The sequence below is a fragment of the Mus pahari genome, chromosome 6, assembly GCF_900095145.1.
Source record: "Mus pahari chromosome 6, PAHARI_EIJ_v1.1, whole genome shotgun sequence".
In the NCBI taxonomy this organism is placed as follows: domain Eukaryota; kingdom Metazoa; phylum Chordata; class Mammalia; order Rodentia; family Muridae; genus Mus; species Mus pahari.
Genome location: NC_034595.1, coordinates 82,982,891 through 83,001,121, shown reverse-complemented (window position 1 = coordinate 83,001,121; position 18,231 = coordinate 82,982,891). Strand labels below are relative to the sequence as shown.

The following is an 18,231-nucleotide window of genomic DNA, read 5'->3' as shown; positions in this document are numbered from 1 at the left end:
CTTAGAAGGGGAGGGAGTCTGACACAAACAAGTCCCTTCCCCCCCCCCCTTATCAGTTGCCCACAGGCCCCAGCAAACTGAGCCTTCAGCCCAGAGGAAGAAAGCAGTGCCCTGCCTGTCACCCTCGAAGTTATTTCAGAACTGTGTGGCTGTCACCTCAGCTCTCTGAGCATCAAGCATTTCTGACTGGAAGAATTTAATGATATATAAAAAAAATGAGCAGATGGATAGAAAATACTAGCGGAGAGGAAATGTGAACTGTCCCTTCAGGACGTCACCTCTCCCACAGAGCCTCTCAGGTAGGGCCCAAGAGGGACGCTAAGAATCCCTGGCGGAGGCAGTGACCTATATCCCTCCACAGGGTTCCCGAGTCGGCATTGGTTGTTCATACAGTGAGTGCTTCAACGGGAAACACACAGAGGTTCCAGGGGCAGCACAAAATTCCCTAGGTGCAGATAGCTCAGGGCCAGGCAATCTGATTCTAGGGTACAAATAGTCATCCTCCGGAGGTAACTCACACCCACCCTCCCCCAGCCCAACCCCCCAGTCCCAGTACGCTGACAGCCCACACGGAAGTTCACAAACACTTTCTCAGATGTATTCCCAAGTACAAACTCACACATAGGCACACAGGCTTATCAGGCAGGGCCAGGCGCTGGCATTGCTGAGTCACCCACTAGCAGCAAAAACCCAACAGAGCTGGAGCCTCATGCTGGAGAGGTGGGGCCTCTTCAGCCCTTCCGAATAACTCTGTTCAACCCGGGACTGGGGTTTTCCTCTTAACAGTCCTTAGATTGAGTCCCGGGAAAGGAGGCAGTTGGCCGGGGAGCCCTTGTTTACTGAGGCCAAATTAAAGAATTCATAGTCTGCTCTCTCTGGCATGCATGACTGGATACACGTGAGAGCAATTAAAAAATAATACTGGATCCATGATTGAATATTTGCACTTGTAGTTTCCACTTTCAGTTAACCAGCACAGTAATTCTACCTAAGGTTGGTGCAAAGTTGTCGTATTTTACCCCTAGGGAAACAAGCTTACCCACAGGCTCAAACCTGAGTTAATGTAAGCAGGCTACATCCGAGTTTCTAGCTATGACCAACGGACAACACTGCCCTGGGTAGTTAGGAGAGAGGAGTTTTAGTTGGCTTGGGAGCCTGGGCGTATGTCCCAGGTTTTTGTACGGGGTTCATATAGCTAGTCCTAAAACATCCAGATTTCTGGTTAAAGGACTCAAAAGGCTTCTCTGTGCCCCTGAGTGACTCCCCCACTCCATGACAAAGATGCGGCTCACCAAAACTCAGGAAGTTATTCGCCCTCAGTGATCCTCAGTTTCTCCATTTGTCCAAACAAGAGTTTCACTCTCCAGGGCTCCCTGGCATGGTGAATACTCCCTGACTTTATGATTTGACTCTCTGATTGCTCTGCATAAAAGGGGGATTATGTTTGTCCTCTGTAGGTGGGAATCCCCAGGCAGATTTGGCCTTAATCTCATGAAGAGCTTTTGAAATTCTGGGGTAGTTTAGTTAGGATGGGTCCATGCTGGGAGTCAGCCAGCTTCCTGACCTTGGCACTACGTGAGCAAGGGCAGGTCTGAAGTGAGAGGAAGAGGAGGGGGGTCTTAGGCCATTGACTACATATACCTCTTCCAGGGCTGATGGAAGCAGATCATTGGGAGAAAGGAAGCCACTGAGGAGAGGGACAAAGCAGGCCTAAGAGAAATCAGAACTCCAGGTAATGGACACCTTTTTGCGTCCCAGACTTGCGTTTGGTATATAACAAATGTCACTTAGCCTCAAGAAAACATCTAGGATTTCCGAGAAGTGGTTTGCTCAAGGTCACACAGAACTAATTAGCGAGACAGGAGATCCAACTAAGTCTACGTGGTCAAGGTCAATTCCCTAACTCTTCCTAGAACAACCCCCATCCCAACCTAACGCCTTAGGGTCAGCACCACGTGGCAAATTGCTTTATACTTTTGCAACATGACGTCAGCGACCATACCAGCCAATCCAGAAACTCCATGTTTCCCCTCCCCTGACTGTTCTGGGTCTATCTGGAGCTGCTCAAAGCTGGGCGTCCCGGCCTGGCCGCACCTGCAGCCCCCGCCCCTTCCCGGTTGCGACAGTCGGGCTACTGTGCCGGGTCCTGCCCGCCGCCCCGAAGATTGGCAGTTGTCTGCACCAATTACAAGACCTCCCGAGGGGAGGGCGGGGCCTCGCATCAGAGTTGCCCTGTCAGTGCAGGTGGAGGCCCCCGGCGGGGCAAAGTGGCAGGAACCTCTTAAAGGGAGAGAGCCGCGGAGAGCGAGGACGCGGCCCGGCCCGGCCCGGCCAGGTCCCTGCCAGGTCCCTGTCCTGTGCAGCCCAGGTGAGCCTGGACCGCTTTAGGGGGTGGCCCCGGTGCCTGGGAGGGACAAGGTGCAAGACCCAGAAGCCCGCTCCTAAGGAGCCGGGCGGTCCCGGGAGCTGCGAGCCGAGGGTCACAGGATCCTCGGCGGGGGTGCTGGAGGTCCTGAGCTGCATGCTCCAAACTTGAGGTCCCCAGGGGTTCTGGAGTCTCAAAGTCGAGGGTGTGCGGAGCTCCGGAGACGGCGTGCAGTTGCTCGCTCCGGACCTGGAGTCCTGTCGTGGGTGTTCGTCCGCAGCAGGTCTCAGCGCCGCGGCGCAGCCCCAGGCCGACCCGCCAGCCCCACCCTGCGCTCCCGCGTGCTTCTGGGGACCCAGAGGGCGGTAGGAGGGGGACCCCGGGAGCCCTGCTCGGGTCCTTACGTAACTGACTCTGAGTTTCCGGACCCGGGACCCGCGAGCTGCGGCCCTAGCTCTGCCGGTCAGGGTGGCCCTTGAGTCACCGCCCGGACGCACGCACTGGCGTCCAGGCAGGGACTTCCTCTGCCTCAGGTCTCCTGGATCTGCTCGGAGTCAGGCTCCTATTCTGTCGACTCTGGGTTCCCTGTCTCACATATTTCCCTGTCTGCCCTCTGTGTTTCCTCAAGAGTTGTCTTGGTCTTCAAGCCGCACTTTCTCGGGGGCCCCACCTCTTTGGGGGAGGACCGGACCTCTGCAGTCTTGCAGGCTGGAGGCGGAGACTTATTCCGCGGGACCCCAGGCCGAATCTGCCCTGAAGGGACAGGGGATCATTCTCCCTCAAGGGATGTGTGGTTATTCCAGGGCCCTCGGGTTCCCCCGAGAGACAATGGCTGCATTTAACTGACCCCTTAAGTTCCTGTAACAGGGAGAAGGCAGCCCCTTCTATTCCCAGGGGAATAGAAGCCTTCTAAACGTAGAGGCTCTAGGAGAAGAGCTGGTTCCGGGTGGATTTTAAGGAAACTGGAGTTCTAGGCATAGTTGCTTGGAGCCAAGTCAGGGTCGGGTCCTCAGCTACTAAAGGGGCGGGGGAGAGGCCAGAGCACTGTCGCAGAACCTCTCCTCCCCCACACCAGTAAGTTCTTGTCCACATGTAGTCCTCACCCAGATTACAGGCCTGCATGGAGGTCTATGCTGACCTCCATAGGGCGGGGGAGGCCAGGGAGACTTGCTTGGGAATGGAGGAAGAGAGAGAGAGAGAGAGAGAGAGAGAGAGAGAGAGAGAGAAGCGCTAGCTGCCCGGGTGACTCCTTGCCATCAAGGCCCTCCTAAGGCAGACACCTCAGAAACAACTCTCAGTGGCCGCCTGTGGTATCTGCTGCTGTTGGATGCACAGAAGCAAGCAAGGTGTTACCGCAGTTGTGGGGTGGGAATTTTTAACTGTGGGAATGGGGGAGGGAGGCTGCAGAAGGAGACGCAAGGTCTGGGAAGAAAGGGAACCAGAGGCTGTAGGGAACAGAGCAGGAGGGCAGTAGGCAGTATCAGTACCACACAGATTTTGCACTCAGAAGAATTAGCTTTGAATCCCAGCCCAGCTCTTACTGTGTGACCTTAACGCCACTCACCTCACCTCCCCCCCCCCAGCCCCCCTGGACCTTATAGGCATTAGCAGAATCAAATGAAGCATTAAGGATGCAATGGCCAGATTGGTAGCTGCTGTGAGATTGTGCCAGTGTGGGGTGTTTTAGGAAGGGAATGGAGGTCCCAGCAGCACGGTGCTTGGGTGGACTGGCTGGCAGTGTAGGTGGCACCCCACACCCCACTGTCTCTTGATCAACACTAGTCACACTGTCTAGACCAAGTTGGCTTTCCTCTGTAGGCTCTGGGTGCCAATAGAAGCTCCCAGGGCTCCCAGGTTGCCCCACCTATAGGCCAGTGGGGATAAGGCTCCGGCTGAGCCAGCACCCTCTCCGCAGAGTGGACCCTGGCCAGCAGCCTGGCTGGCTGCATTGAACAGGAATATCCCGGGCTGGCTGGGAAGATGCTGACGCAGGGGCAGGCCCAGCATTCTGTGAGCTGGAGCTAGGCCCAGCTGTTAGGACCTGGGCACAGGGTGAGACAGACACGAGGGTCAGAGTCAGGAGGGAAGATACAAAGAGAGAGGCCTAGAGGGGAGGGACCCTTAGGCTGAAGCCAGAAGTCTCATTTGGTTATTTCTCAAGCCTCCTGAGCATCTACGATGTGCCATACAGGTTTCCCAGGAACAGAACTAGGGATGATAGTCACATAGGCCTCATTGCCAAGGTTGTGGTGGCTGAGATCTGTTGGGTTGACAGAGTGCGTTTATAAGATAGGTAGGTGTGTGTGCGCATGTGTGTGTGTGTGTGTGTGTGTCTGTATCTGTATGCATGTGCGTGTGTGTGTGTGTGTGTGTGTGTGTGTGTGTGTGCGCGCACATTCAGAATTTCCCTAGTGCCCAAGGTTTATCCCAGGGCAGGCCTCAATCCTTTTATAGTCTGTGGGCCAGGTACTTTCCCTCCTGGATCTCAGTTTCCCTCTATAATATCAAGAGGGAAATGAGCCCTGAGTCTGGGTGTCTTCTAGCACCCATTGTCATTGTTTCCTGTAGTGGTGACCTTTGACAGCAGAAACAGATCATACCTCACGACCTCATTTAGAGCAAGCTCATACTATATGAGGAGCTAGAGTGGCCTTAGGTTGCACTTGCCCGTTGTGAGCCCACAGACAGCTTTTTGGCCTTGCTCTCTAAGTAGTTACAGCCCTTGCCTATGTGCTGTTCTCGGGTTGTGTGTGACATTAGCTTGGTTAATCTTTAGCACCTAATGAAGCATCATCCTTGTTTCATAGGCATTCATGAAGGCAAATTGACTTGAGCAAAGTCACACTGCTGTGAAGTGGCTGACTCGGAATTAGAACCCCAGAGCCAACTCTGAAACTTCTAAGACACGAAGCCTTCATTTCCCAATATTCTACCCATACTGAGCGCTCATTCCCTAATCCTAACCTGTAGAGATACCCAATGATCCCGGATTGAGCTCTGAGTTCTAGGATGTTTAAGTCGGGAAGCTGGAGACAGGCTGGAGAAAGAGATAGGGGATGCCTGGAGCCCACTGATGTTTGTTCACAGGGCTATATCTACTAAAGCGCCCAGGTCCAAGAGCTGGGCATTAAAAGGTAATATTGAGTCCACTTTGGGCCTTTGCTTCCTCATCTATAATGCAGATGTCCCTGGATGTTTGAGTGATTAGTGGCTGAGGTCAGCTGTAGGAACAGACCAGGGGTCAAGATGCCAGTGACTGAGCCGGGAGAGGTGGCTTCCGGAGCAGCTTGCACCCTAAGCTGGCTGTTTGGCGAGAAGAGTTTCAGATGAAAGTATTCAAAGACTTGTTGGAACCAATGCAGCTAGTACTGCAGAGATCAAGGGGAAGAAATGAAGGAAAGTTTAGAGAACATAATTCAAGCAGACGTGAGCTTTGATCACTTTACTTGGAGATCCATATGATGGCACCAAGGACACAGAAGGGAGTCCTTTCACCCTTGCCCTTGTCTGTGAAATGGAAACAGTAACAATTTCACCTACACAGTGTTGGGGGAGACTGTGAAGAATAAACTGGAATATCTGTAAAATTGGGAGAATATGGTGGCTGGTCATTGTTCAATCCAAAGCTGCAGTACTGGGTGTGCTTATGGGGAGGGGCACTTGCCATAGCCCTGATGGGACTCTGCATGGTGAGAATGTGCTGTGGGACTCCCTAAGGTCACTGCAGTGCTTACAGACTCGTCACAGTGACCAGGCGTTGTGCTGGGACTTTGTTTTTCATTATCTCCCTTGGTCCCAACAGCAGCATTCTTTTGAGAAGATGGTGGTCTCACCCACACCAGATCCTGGCAAAGTCCCCATCCACAGCCCCTTGTTGTCATAGTAGCTACAAGTTATGAACAAATGATATGCCAACCACTGTTCAAAAAGTCTTACATATGTGAACTCTTATGTGACTCCCACATAGTCCTAAGCAGCAGATCTGAATGCTGCCCTCCATGTTACAGGTAAGTAGAGGAAGCATGGAGGGAGAAGCTAGGCAATCGCCTGAGTGGCACCAGTGGTAGGGCTGTAAGTGGAGGCAGGATTTGACCCCAGGTACTTAAGGTCAAATGCATGCATCACAGAAGTAATCCAGTAAATTTACTCCCCCACCTCCATACTGCAGTGTAGGCTCACATGGGCAAGGCCCTGTCTGACTTCAGACAGCATCCTCAGGACCTGGCGCCTGGTGCTGTTATGAATGCCCATAGGAGACTGGGCCCAGGGCAGCCTGATGAGCTCAGCGTGGATTTTCAGATGATAGCTGCCTAAATGGTATCTGGTCACCAGAGTGCCAGAAGCACTCTGGGCGGGGGGGGGGGGGTGTGAGGGTGGAAGAGGGGACAGATTCCCCATTGGCCCAGGTGCAGCTGATCAGGACCCCAGAGTTTGACAGCTGTGCTGTGTCTCACTTCTGTCCTTTGCTTCCATGTGCCACCGTGACGATGGCTGCGCTGTCCTTCCTTGACTGGCTGGGTGATCACAACGGCTACTTCTGGGTGAGTACGTCTTTGATGTAATTGGTTGTACCATGCCGTTCTGAGGGCACTGGGAGGCACAAGGGGTCAGGGCATGCGGAGTTAAGATGCTGAGTCCATTCTTTATACTTGATATGATGGGTACTGATTTTGGTCTGGGCTGACAAAGGCCCAGAGGTCTTTAGGACAGATGACTTGGAATAGAATCCTTTCTCAGCTACTTAAAAATGCCTCTTTGTATTACCCTTTCACTTCTGCAAAATGAGAATATTGATACCTTCTAGATGTCTGTATTTGCTCCCCTACACAGGCCCGCAGAGGGCAAGGGTTTTTGTTTAATCTGTTCCCCCTATGTCTCTCAGCACAAGAATAGAATGGTGTGTAGTAGTGCCCAGTGAACATTTCTGAATGAAGATGTTGAGGATCTACTCCAGTACCCAGCCATGTGCTTTGTGTTGGACTAAATAAACAGTTCATGGATACAAAGTAACCACTATCATTGGTTCAGAAAATGCAAGATGGATACAAAGTATACATTATCTTTGCAGCTCAGAAAATGTAAGACCCTTATCTCACCATCCAGTTGTGAGTCGTGGGTTCTAGGACCTGAGTGGGGCATCCATCATGCCGATGGAAGAACAAGCAACTGGATTTTCTGGAAGGGTGTGGCAGAGCCTCTAGCTTTGCTCTGATGGGAAACTTCTCACGGGGCAGGCAGGAACATTTGATGTGAAACTAGGCAGGGGGAGGAGAGATTCCACAGGGTTCCCAGATATAGTCACATTCCTAATGGTGTGATCTCAGACAAGTGGTAAACTTCTCTGGATCTTGTGACCTTCCCTGTGGCACCCACATCACAGGACCTTCCCCCAGCAGCTAGCTAGAAGCAGCTTAGCATGGGGCTGATCAGTAATCTTTGGTTTCCTCTAGCCCTCGGCTCTTTCTGGAAGAGGGTTCAGAGAAGTGTTCATTTTGTTTTGTTTTGTTTTGTTTTGGCTCCTTCCTCCTAATTTTAACTCTTATTAGCTAGACTAGAGTACAGGGTTCAGGAGCCCCCGAGGGCCCCAGCACTGGGGTACAGACCTGGCTCTGTCCGTTGTGATTTGCCGTGTGAGTTGGCTCAGTCGCCCTTCTTAGTCTTGGTTCAAGTCTGACTTGTGGAATAGGGTAATGAAGGGCTCTTCCCTTGGAGAGCTGTTTAGCTCAGACAGGTAGGCAAGCATTAGATTAGCACCGTTGGTCACTTGGCTTTAGCTGGGAGAAGGGAGCATTTTGTCCTCTTAGTTGTAGGTGACCTGAGAAGTTCATGTCATACCTGTTACTGCCATTTATCTTGTTTTCCATATTCTGCTTGTCTGATGTTCTATTTTAATTCCTTTAAGTTATTTTTAAAATTTTATTTCTAAGTTTTAAATTGTATCATTATTATTATTATTTTAGATTTATTTGTTTTCTGTATGCGAGTACACTGTCGCTGTCTTCAGACACACTAGCAAAGGGCATCAGATCGCATTACAGATGGTTGTGAGCTACCATGTGCTTGCTGGGAATTGAACTCAGGACCTCAGAAAATAGTGCTCTTAACCACTGAGATCAGCTCTAAGTTGTATTGTTATTTTGTTATTATTATTTGTGTGTGTGTCAGGAAGAGAGAGAGAGAGAGAGAGAGAGAGAGAAAGATTGGGTAGGTTGGATGCTTCTGTAACACTACACATGTGAGGAAATTAGAGGACACATCATTTTGGGAGTTGGTTCTTTTCTCTGTGCATTAAGGTCAAGTCCTTGTCAAGCCTTCCCCACTGAGCCATCTCAGTCTCTCGCACTAGCCCCTTGTCCTCTTCCAGGGACATTATTTCTTGTTTCCCTCCCAGTGACCTTCTGAGCAAGGACCCTGTTTTTCTACAGAAAATATTTGTTTTTGTTTTATACGTATGGGTGTTCTGCTTGCATGTATGTCTAAGCACAACATGTGTGCCCGCTGCCCTCAGAAGCCAGAAGAGGGTGTCAGATCCTCTGGAACTGGAGTTCCAGACTGTTGTTAGCTACCATGTGGGCGCTCTTAACCCTTGAGCCACCCTAAAACAGCAGGCTGGTGTCAGTGCCCTCTCTGTCCATCTTCAATACCCAGCTCCAGGCTGCTGGGGGCGTGGGGGCGGCTGCTCTGATAGAGAGCAGGAAGCAGCTAGATGGCAGGGTGGCTGGCAGGTCAGGCAGACCTGGCTGTGACCCCACACTGTGTGCTTACCAGTTGTGTGACCTTAGGCCAGAGAGCTTCTCGGAGCCTCAATTTCCTTATCGGTAAAATGAAGACAGCAACAACAACAACAAAACCCTCCTTCCCGCCTCGGGTTCTTGTGAGGGTTAAATAACCGGGCACACAACGAACACTCAATAAATGGTGGTGATGGCTCTTATTACCCTAATTATGATTATGGGCATCATTCTGAGAATGTAAAGATGTCCCTTTTAGGAGAGTGGAAATCAAGTCTGGGAGGACACTGCTGGGAGCAGGTGAATAGCAGATCTAGTTTGGCAGGTTCCAAAAGGTCTTTGTAAGGTGAAGGGAGGGAGGTGGCTTTATGGGAGTAAGGATGTGCCTCCATTTCCTGGCCATCTGCTTTTCCTGGTGCCCATTCTGTGCCAGGCTCTATGCCGGCATGGCGGGGCTAGAGCTGACTCTGTATGGACCCCTTCCTCTACCCCTGGGAAAGTTCAGTATCTAATTGGACTGAAGGGCCCTGAAACCTGAGTCCAACTTTGGCCGAGACTGAAGTGTGAATAGGTGTTGCTTGTAGCTTTCGCTGCCCCGCCCTGTGTTCCCGGGTGAATAGGTGTTCTTAGGCAGAGACTAAGAGAAAGACCATTCCCATAGAGAGGAACTGTATATATTCCAGGATGCAGAACCTGGTCTAGCACCTGGGGAAATGAGCCTTCAAAGACAGACTCGGGACAATGTAAGGCCTGACCTCAGGGCCAAGGGGAGCCAATGCATGTTACACAGGGAGAGCAGGAGCAGGGTCACCTGCTTACGGGAGGAATGCTGAGATTTGGGGCCGGGAACTGTGCCATGCAGCAGTGGGAGACGTTAGGTCTGTGTGGGAGAACATAATGATGGACTGCAGTGGACAGGTGAGAGAGAGGACCGAGGTGAGAGTGAGGCCTTGGGGTTGGGGGTGACTGGGTCCAGTGGATACTTGGGCTGAGGGGTACCCCTAAGCAGAGAGACAGAGCAGCATGGGGGGAAGGAAGCTACTTATCTGCGTCTCATTACCTTCCCTTTTCAACTGCCGTGTCTGAGCTGGACATCGAAGCTTTCGAGTTACGGCCATCAGGACCCCTCCTATCTTAGGGGTTCCTTTGTGTGGCGCTGGTGGGTCTGGCAGGGATAAGCACTCTTGGGTGTAGGTGCCCAGCAAAGTCTGTGTGGTTCAGAGAAACCCTGGGTTCTGGGCCTGTCTATGTCAATGTCACCCTTCCCTTACCCTTCCTTTCCTTGAACATGCAGATATGAAAACCCATTTTGCCTGTCTCTCAGATTCAGAGATGAAAGACAACTAGAGGATACATATCTATGAAGCATGGGCTTGGGTTAGATTCTAGGGGCGCAGGTGACACCCCTGGGTTCCTGTCCCTCAGGTGCACAGTGAGCTCAGAGCGTCAGGGCAACTCCTAGGAGTCAGAGGAAAGGACAAAGAGTCAGACGATGAGTTCTCTTGGTGCTCAATGGAGGGAATATCCTTTTAGCCGCTGGTCACAGCATATCCAAAAGGCTTCAGCCCATATAATATGCTCAGGATGGATAAACACTGTGGCGTGGCTGGGGCAGAGAGGGAGGGGTGGAGGTGAGAGATGAAGCTGGACAGGGAGTGGGGTCACACTGTGTGGAGTTTGGGGACTGATTTCTGACTCCCCACACCTTCCTGAACGCACCCCCCCACCCGTTTGCTGTGTTCCCTGAGATGGCCTGGGCCTTTCGGACACTGCTCCTTCTTTTCTCTGCCTTTTCCCTTCTCATTTCCACCCCAGGCGATCCAAGTGACCCTTTCAGAGGCAACAGTTTGGGTTCTCTGCTAGCTCTGTCAGTGACAAACTATGTGCCCTTCAGGCATGGTTGCCCTCTCTGTACCTTAGTTTCCACCTCAGGGGGATTGGACATGCAGGCTTTTTCCTCAGAGAGCGGGTCTGGGACATCAGTGATGTGATACCCCCAAACCAGCCCAGTGTCTACACTGTGCATCCCCCCCCCCCCGGAGCTCTAATGAGATAATCATGAAACCTCTCCACCTCCTCGTCCCCGCCCAAGGTTTCCCTGTCTGACCTGGCAGCCACTCCGGTTGCAAAGGAAGGAAAAGAGTAAGAAACAAGCTTAAGTCTCCAGGGGGGTCCTGGCCCTCTGCCGAACTAGCTCGCCTACTGACCCTTGACCCCTTGGCCTCAGGCCCGAGGACTCCTAGTCCTGAAGCCTAGGCACCCTCTGTCCCCTACCCTAGATGACTCTCTCTGGTTGGAGGCCAAAGCCAACAGTGGTCCGGAAACAAGGACAAACACTTGGGAAACTTGTAGCTTTCTTTTATCCTGGAAAGTGACGACCAGGTTCCCTCTCGTCTGGCGTGGAGACAGGAGTTAGGCATGAAGGTCTGTATCTCCGAGGGGCGTGGCCAGTGCAGACCCAGATTTCCTCTGGATATCTTTCCATGCAGAAGCAGGACCCTTAGACTGGAGTGGTAGCCAGTGCCACCTGAGGGCTGTGACTCTCTGGACTCCCTGCTCTGGCCCCTCAGTGCGTGTGTATGCACGGGTGATGGCTTCACATCTGAGCCTCGGTTTCCCCTGCTGTGAATGGGACTGGTCTTGCTGTGAGGATGTTGGTAGGGAAGAGGAAGTTCCAGTAACTCCCTAAGCATGGACTGCTGTTGTCACTGCAACTGCTGCTTTGTCTGTCTATTTGACATATGGTCTGACGATGTTGTACAGGCTTCTCTTCAACTCACAGCAATCCTCCTGCCTCAGTCTCTTGAGTTCTAGGATCACAAACTGCTACCTCTTAATGTCTGCCCTATTCCACTTGGAGTTTAATATACTTCCCTTTTCCTTTTTGGATTTGGTGTGTGCATATCATGTATGTGTGTGTAGTTGTGTAGTATATATGTAGTAGTATATGGGCATGCCTGTACATGTATGTGAAGACCAGAGGGAGACAGTGGGTATCCCACTGGGTATCCCATATCACTCTCCGTCTTATGCCTTTGAATCAGTGTCTCTCTCTGAGTTCAAAGCTTCCGTTGTTCCTCTAGGCTGGCAACCAGCAGTTATCTTCCTATCTCTGTCCCATAACATACAGTGCTGGAGTTAAAGCAGTACTCAGATCACATCTACCTTATTATGTGGGTGTTCGATATGAACTCGGATCTGCATGATTGGGAAGCAAATTCTCTTAACCATTGAGCCCTCTCTCCAGTCCCTCCCTCTTTTTGGAATTTTAAAGTAGGGTCTTGTTCTGTATTCCAGGCTGGTTTGGTACTTTCTACATAGCCCATGGTATCCTTAAACGCACATACTCCTGCTTCAATCTCCTGAGATTACAGGTGTATGCCACCATGCCTGACTGATAGGTTTCTTATTGAAGAAATGGAACCTGATAAACCAGTTTTGAAGTCAGAGGCTCAGCATTCTAGCCTTAGCCTCACCTAAGATAGTTTCTCTTCTGCAGTTTCCCCTGATTAGATGCCACTGGAGAGGCAGATAGTAGAAAGGGTCCCACCCTACCCAGGTCTAGGCCAAAGGGACAGAGATGGTCTGTGGGTTCCTTGGAACTCAATAAGGGTGATGCAGACTTCTGCGGAGGCCAGAAAGGTTTCAAAGAGGAAACTTGACCACGGCCCAGACTGTAGCAGGGTTGAAGTAGCCCCAGCTTCTCCAGCTTTTCCTCTGCCAGGCTTTGGGGGTCACCATCTTCTCTGCCTCTGCATTGATTTATAAAAGGAGGGTCTGCAGTCATCACAGGTTCCTGTTACACGAGAGGTTTAAGAGTGGAGTCCTAGGGCTAGGAGGTATAGCTAGTTGGTAGGGAACTTGCCTAGCATGCCTGAGGCCTTGGGTTGGATTTCCAGCATCTCCAACATCGTATGAACCCAGCATGGCACAGTGGCACACACCTGTAATCCCAGCACTCAGGAGGTAGAGGCAGGAGGATCAGAGGTTCAAGGTTAACTTTAGCTATACAGTGAGTTTGATGCCATCCTGGACTATGAGAGACCCTGTTTAAATCCTAGCCTCAGGGGTGTAGAGATGGCTCAGTGGATAATAGCTCTTGCTGCTCTCACAGAGTACCTGGGTCCTAGACTCCCAGAAACCACATGGTAGTTCACAGCCTCTGTAACTCCAGTTCCAGGGGATCTGATGCCCTCTTCTGACCTCTGTGGGCACAAGCACCTGTGTGGTACACATCCACTCAGGCAAAACACTTAACACATAGAGTAAAATGAATACATATAATGATAATAATGATAATAATAATTAATAATAATAATAATAATAATAATCTGAGCCCCACCCTCCCTGGCCCGGCCTCCAGCTGTTGCCTGACCTTAGTAAGCTCCTGCATGTCCCGTTATCAAGGGGGAGCAGATTAGCGCCTTTCCACAAATGGCTGGGCACCACATTGTATAATCCACGTGAAGTGGTTAATCCAGAGCTGACACACACACCGGGGTGATTACTGTGCACCCCCCCTTTGGCCAGTCAATACCAGGAGGAGAAAAGGCTAGTTAGAAAACAGTTCATTGAGTTCGGGGAGCAACCCCTTGATGGCATTTGTCCACTCATTTACTCAAGTAATATTTAGGATTTCCTGGAGACAAGGACAGACAGCTGGAGTCAGATAACCCTGCTCATTCTAGGTACAAAGGTGTTACCTCCATGCTTGTTGTGAACTCTAGGGAGTCCAAGCACACACTGGCGGTTAGACTGCACCTGCCCTCTTCCCCGGGCCCTGTTACTGACAGGCATATCCTCTCAGGCAGACTTCTACCCTGGGGCTTCTGTACTGCATGGTCTGGGAGCATTCAACCTTCTATAAATACCTTTTGTTTTATTGTCTCATCGTAAAATTTTTGTTTCAACATCTTCTTAGTAAGGCTTGTTCTGATTCTCTTCTTTACAACTGGAACAGTGGGCAGGAGACACAGCTCAGCAGTTAAGAGTGTCGTGCTCTTGCAGAGGGACCAGATTCAGTTCCCAGCACTCACATCAGGTGACAGTCCAGCTCCAGGGATCTGAGGACTTGGTTAGGGCACCACACTCACATGCACTAACCCCCAACCCCCAAACATCAGTTACACATAATTTAAACACAGTTTTTTGAGACAGGATCTTCCTATGTCAGCTGGCTGTCCTGAAGTTCACTATATAGACCAGGCTGGCCTCAAATTCATAGAGATCTGTCTGCCTCCATGTCCCAAGCCCTGGGATTAAAGGCATGAGCTACCACGCCCACCTAACAGACCACCTGACTCTGTTCTTCCTCTGATCCCTGGCAACACTTCACATCCTCCCCTGCCCGCCCGTTTTTCTGTCACTTCTCACTCCAATGTACGACCTTTTATGGATTACTTATTGCCTGTTTTCCTTCACGTAAGCTTGGTGATGCTGGTGGGTTTTGCCTATTCAGTGTATCATCCTTTGTACCTAAAACAGCACGTATGACGCATAGTGGGTGCTTAATAAGTGTCTACGTGTATTGATGAGTAAATGAAGGCTTCTTCCTGTGTAGGCGTCACGCGTACTGAGTATGTAGTAGATACTCGGTTAATGACCCGAGAAAGTGGGAGCTCATTCCCCTGTCCATTTGCTAGATGATACTGCGGCTGGGTCAACTCCGAGGCCCCTTTGCTCCTGGTATTTTCTGCTAGGGCATCAGTTTCAGTTGCAGTGCCTAAGTCTTTTGTTCCTAAATGTGAGCTATGCAGAATTTCTAGTTGGGGCTGTTTGGCTGTTGGGCCCACAATGGCTATTATGTCATTATTGGTAATTAGCACGTAGGCCCACTCGATGGAGGTTTTTTTTTTTTGTTTTTGTTTTTGTTTTCAGCAGAAATAACAGAAGACAGCTGTGCTAATGAGTGGATACCCAGCTCCCAGTCTGAGCCTATAACTTAGGGAGATGAGGACTGAGGTTTCCAAAGCGGGAGACTCACAGGTTCAGCCACTGTCTCCCTGGAAAGTAGCCTGCATTTCTCCCCAGCACTCTGATTTCTAGGCTAGCCTGGTGTAGCAGGGGCTCTCACACTCCCAGGGGACTGGCTATGGGGCTTCTAAGTGTCCACGTTCAGATGCCCAGGACTCAGCAAGTATGGGTAGAGAAAATAACACTGGGTTTAAACGCAGGGATGTGGGTGTGTAGCTTGGTGGTGGAGCCCTTGTTTTGTATCCAGAAAGCCCTGGGGTGAATCCCCAGCATTTGACTGGCATATGCTAGCTAGTGTTGGCTTGTGTTGACAGTGCATGCTAGTCTCACAGAGGACCAGAATGTGGTGGTTAGCACTCATTCCAGCAGCCTGCAACCTCCTGTGACTAGCCTAGGCTGATCTGGCATCCTGCTCTGGTCTCCAAAGGTACTTGTGCACAAACACACACACACACAAACACACACACACACACATCTGGCATCCTGTTCTGGTCTCCAAAGGCACTTGTGTACACACACACACACACACACACACACACATACACACACAGACAGACATACAGCTATTATATTGATTTTATAGGTGTGTGTGGGGTTCCACTCCACTTTAGCCCATATAGCTTCTGAATAAAAGACACAAAACCCTAGTCTTTTTATTTAGCTGTAAGCCTAAGCTGGACAGGTCCTGAGCTTTCTAACCTACACCTCAGCCACAGGCCTCTGTCACTTGCTAACTGAGTCTTGCCATTTGCTCTGCTCCCTGGATATCCTCAGGATGATGAGCTCATGGCTAAGTGTCCATAGTTCATCCTGCCTCACAACCTCCTTTCCCTACCTTATCCCTTCTCTCATGGTGCCTACCTGATACCCCTACTCTGTCTCCATCCCCGCCTTCCTCTCCCCTGCCCAGTCGCAGGCTCTAGCCTTTTATTATCCAATCAGGGATTATGGGGAACAGTCTTTTTTTTTTTTTTTAAAGATTTATTTATTTTATTTATATGAGTACATTGTTGCTGTCTTCAGACACACCAGAAGAGGGCACCAGATCCCATTACAGATGGTTGTGAGCCACTATGTGGTTGCTGGGATCTGAACTCAGGACCTTTGGAAGAGCAGTCAGTGCTCTTAACCACTGAGCCGTCTCTCCAGGGGAATGGGGAGCATTCTTTACAGCACATTTGTCAATACAATGTCCATGTCCACATTGCAACCCAATCTTGGGGCAGAGAACTCACTGTCTGAATACACAGCACACAAGACCAACCTTAGCTAGCGCACTGACACAGGCACAGACACACACACACACACAAATCTTAAAAAAAAGCATAAAGATTAGGAGCCTTGCTTAAGTCCTGTCTGTGTTGTTGACTTGGTGGCAGTCTTAGGCACAAAAGTGCTTCTTACTGGGCTTCATCTGTCAAGCAGGATAAGGGTGCCTGCTTGGCTTTCTGGGAAAGAGGCAGGGTAGTGTCATGGGCAAGGGACTGGATAAGTCAGACATGCAGTTACCTCCCTTCCTGCTGTGTGGCACTGGGCAAACCACCTCTCTGATTTCATTTCCTAAAGTTAGAAAATGTGGTTATTTATGCCCTCGCCGTGGGGTGGGTGTGGGATTTCCTAGGAGCACGTGAACAGTACTGAGTCGTGTTTGTCATTGCTGGAATCATGACAGGGCCCATCGTGGGAATGACCACCAGCAGGCCTAGGCTGAGTGGCTTTCCTGGCCCAGGGATCTTGGGGAAATTTCCTTCTTCTCTGAAATTCTGCTTCATCTGTAAAGGGAAGGCAGTGTGCCTTCCTCAGGAGGCTACTGCTGAGGTGTGGTGACATTGCATATAACATGTATGCCATCTCCACTTAGAGATAAGAGAGGGTGGGGATGTGACATAGCATGGTGGTGGTGGAGCTTTGGTTTGAACCCAGGTTTCCTTGCCTCCAAACCCTCTCCCTTCTGTCACACACACACAGAAATGACTTCGCTGGTGGCTGTAACTGCATGTCCTCATCTTGCTTCTCTGGTCTTCCTAAACCCGCACAAAAGAGGCGCTCCATTCGGGCGCTCACTTCAGGGAGCCTTGGCTGGAGGCTTCTTCCCATGTGGTCAATAATAGATGTAAATTAAAAATCAAGGCAGGTTGAGCCCAGCCTTCAGGACCCAGAGGCAGGTGGATCTCTGAGTTTGGGGCCAGACTGATCTACATAGCAAGTTCCAGGCTAGAAAAGGCTCTCATGGAAACCCAACACCCCCCACCCACCCAAACAAAACAACAAAAGCCCTGGGGTTGGAGCAATGGGTCAGTGGTTGAGACTGCTCACTTAATATTCTTGTTCGAGAACATATCTGGTGGTCCAAAACTGCCTGTAACTCCAGAGCTGATGACACTCTTTTCTGGTCTCTACAGGCTTCCACATGCATGTGATGTACATAAACTCATGCAAGCACACATACATACATAGATACATACATACACATAAATGTATTTTAAAAACTATTTTTGTAAAGTGTGACTATTTTGCCTGCATACATATTTGTACACCATGTGCGTGTTTTGGGTCCCCTAGAACTGGAGTTACAGATGGTTGTAAGCTGCCGTGTGGGTGCTGGAAACTGAGCCCAGGTCCTCAGTAAGAACAGCAAATGCTTTAACTGTTAAGCTATCTTTCCAGTTCCCCTCCAAAAAACTAAAAAAAAAAAAAAAAAAGTCTTATTTAGGGCAAAGTGATAGTATATACCTATAATCCTAGCACTTGGGAGGTGGAGCTAGGCAAATCAGAGTTTGAGACCAGCAAGACCTATCTCAAAAAACCACTCGGGCTTGTTGCAGTGTGGAGCTTTGTAATCTGCAGAAACCCTGCAGGGCCATTTGATCCTTCTAGCTGCCCAGTGGAGGCAGCCTGGTAATCAAAGCCACCTCCTCCTGACTGGCGAGGGAGCCGAGGGAGCCAGAGATCAGAGACACCGAGTGTCTGTGTCTGCACAGAACTCTCAGGTGCTTGCCATCGGTAGGGAGGGTCGAAGGTCATGAAGGTGAGGCCCTTATGACAGGAGAACAAATATTAGAAAGGTCCCTGCTGCCGGGCGTGGTGGCGCATGCCTTTAATCCCAGCACTCGGGAGGCAGAGGCAGGTGGATTTCTGAGTTCGAGGCCAGCCTGGTCTACA

At 50.5% G+C, this 18,231-nt stretch overlaps 1 protein-coding gene across 2 annotated transcripts in view; it reads left to right on the top strand.

Annotated features, from left to right (window-relative positions):
* The first annotated feature begins 2,157 nt into the window (after positions 1–2,157).
* The window catches only part of Epb41 (erythrocyte membrane protein band 4.1), a 150,997-nt gene continuing 134,923 nt past the window's right edge, over positions 2,158–18,231 (top strand). The window contains exon 1 of one of the 2 annotated variants that reach the window (XM_029539721.1): positions 2,158–2,368. The gene's annotated coding sequence lies outside the window, so the exon portion shown is untranslated. Of the gene's footprint in view, positions 2,369–6,787; positions 6,907–18,231 lie in introns of those variants that run through there. The other variant, XM_029539716.1, reaches the window with a different exon arrangement.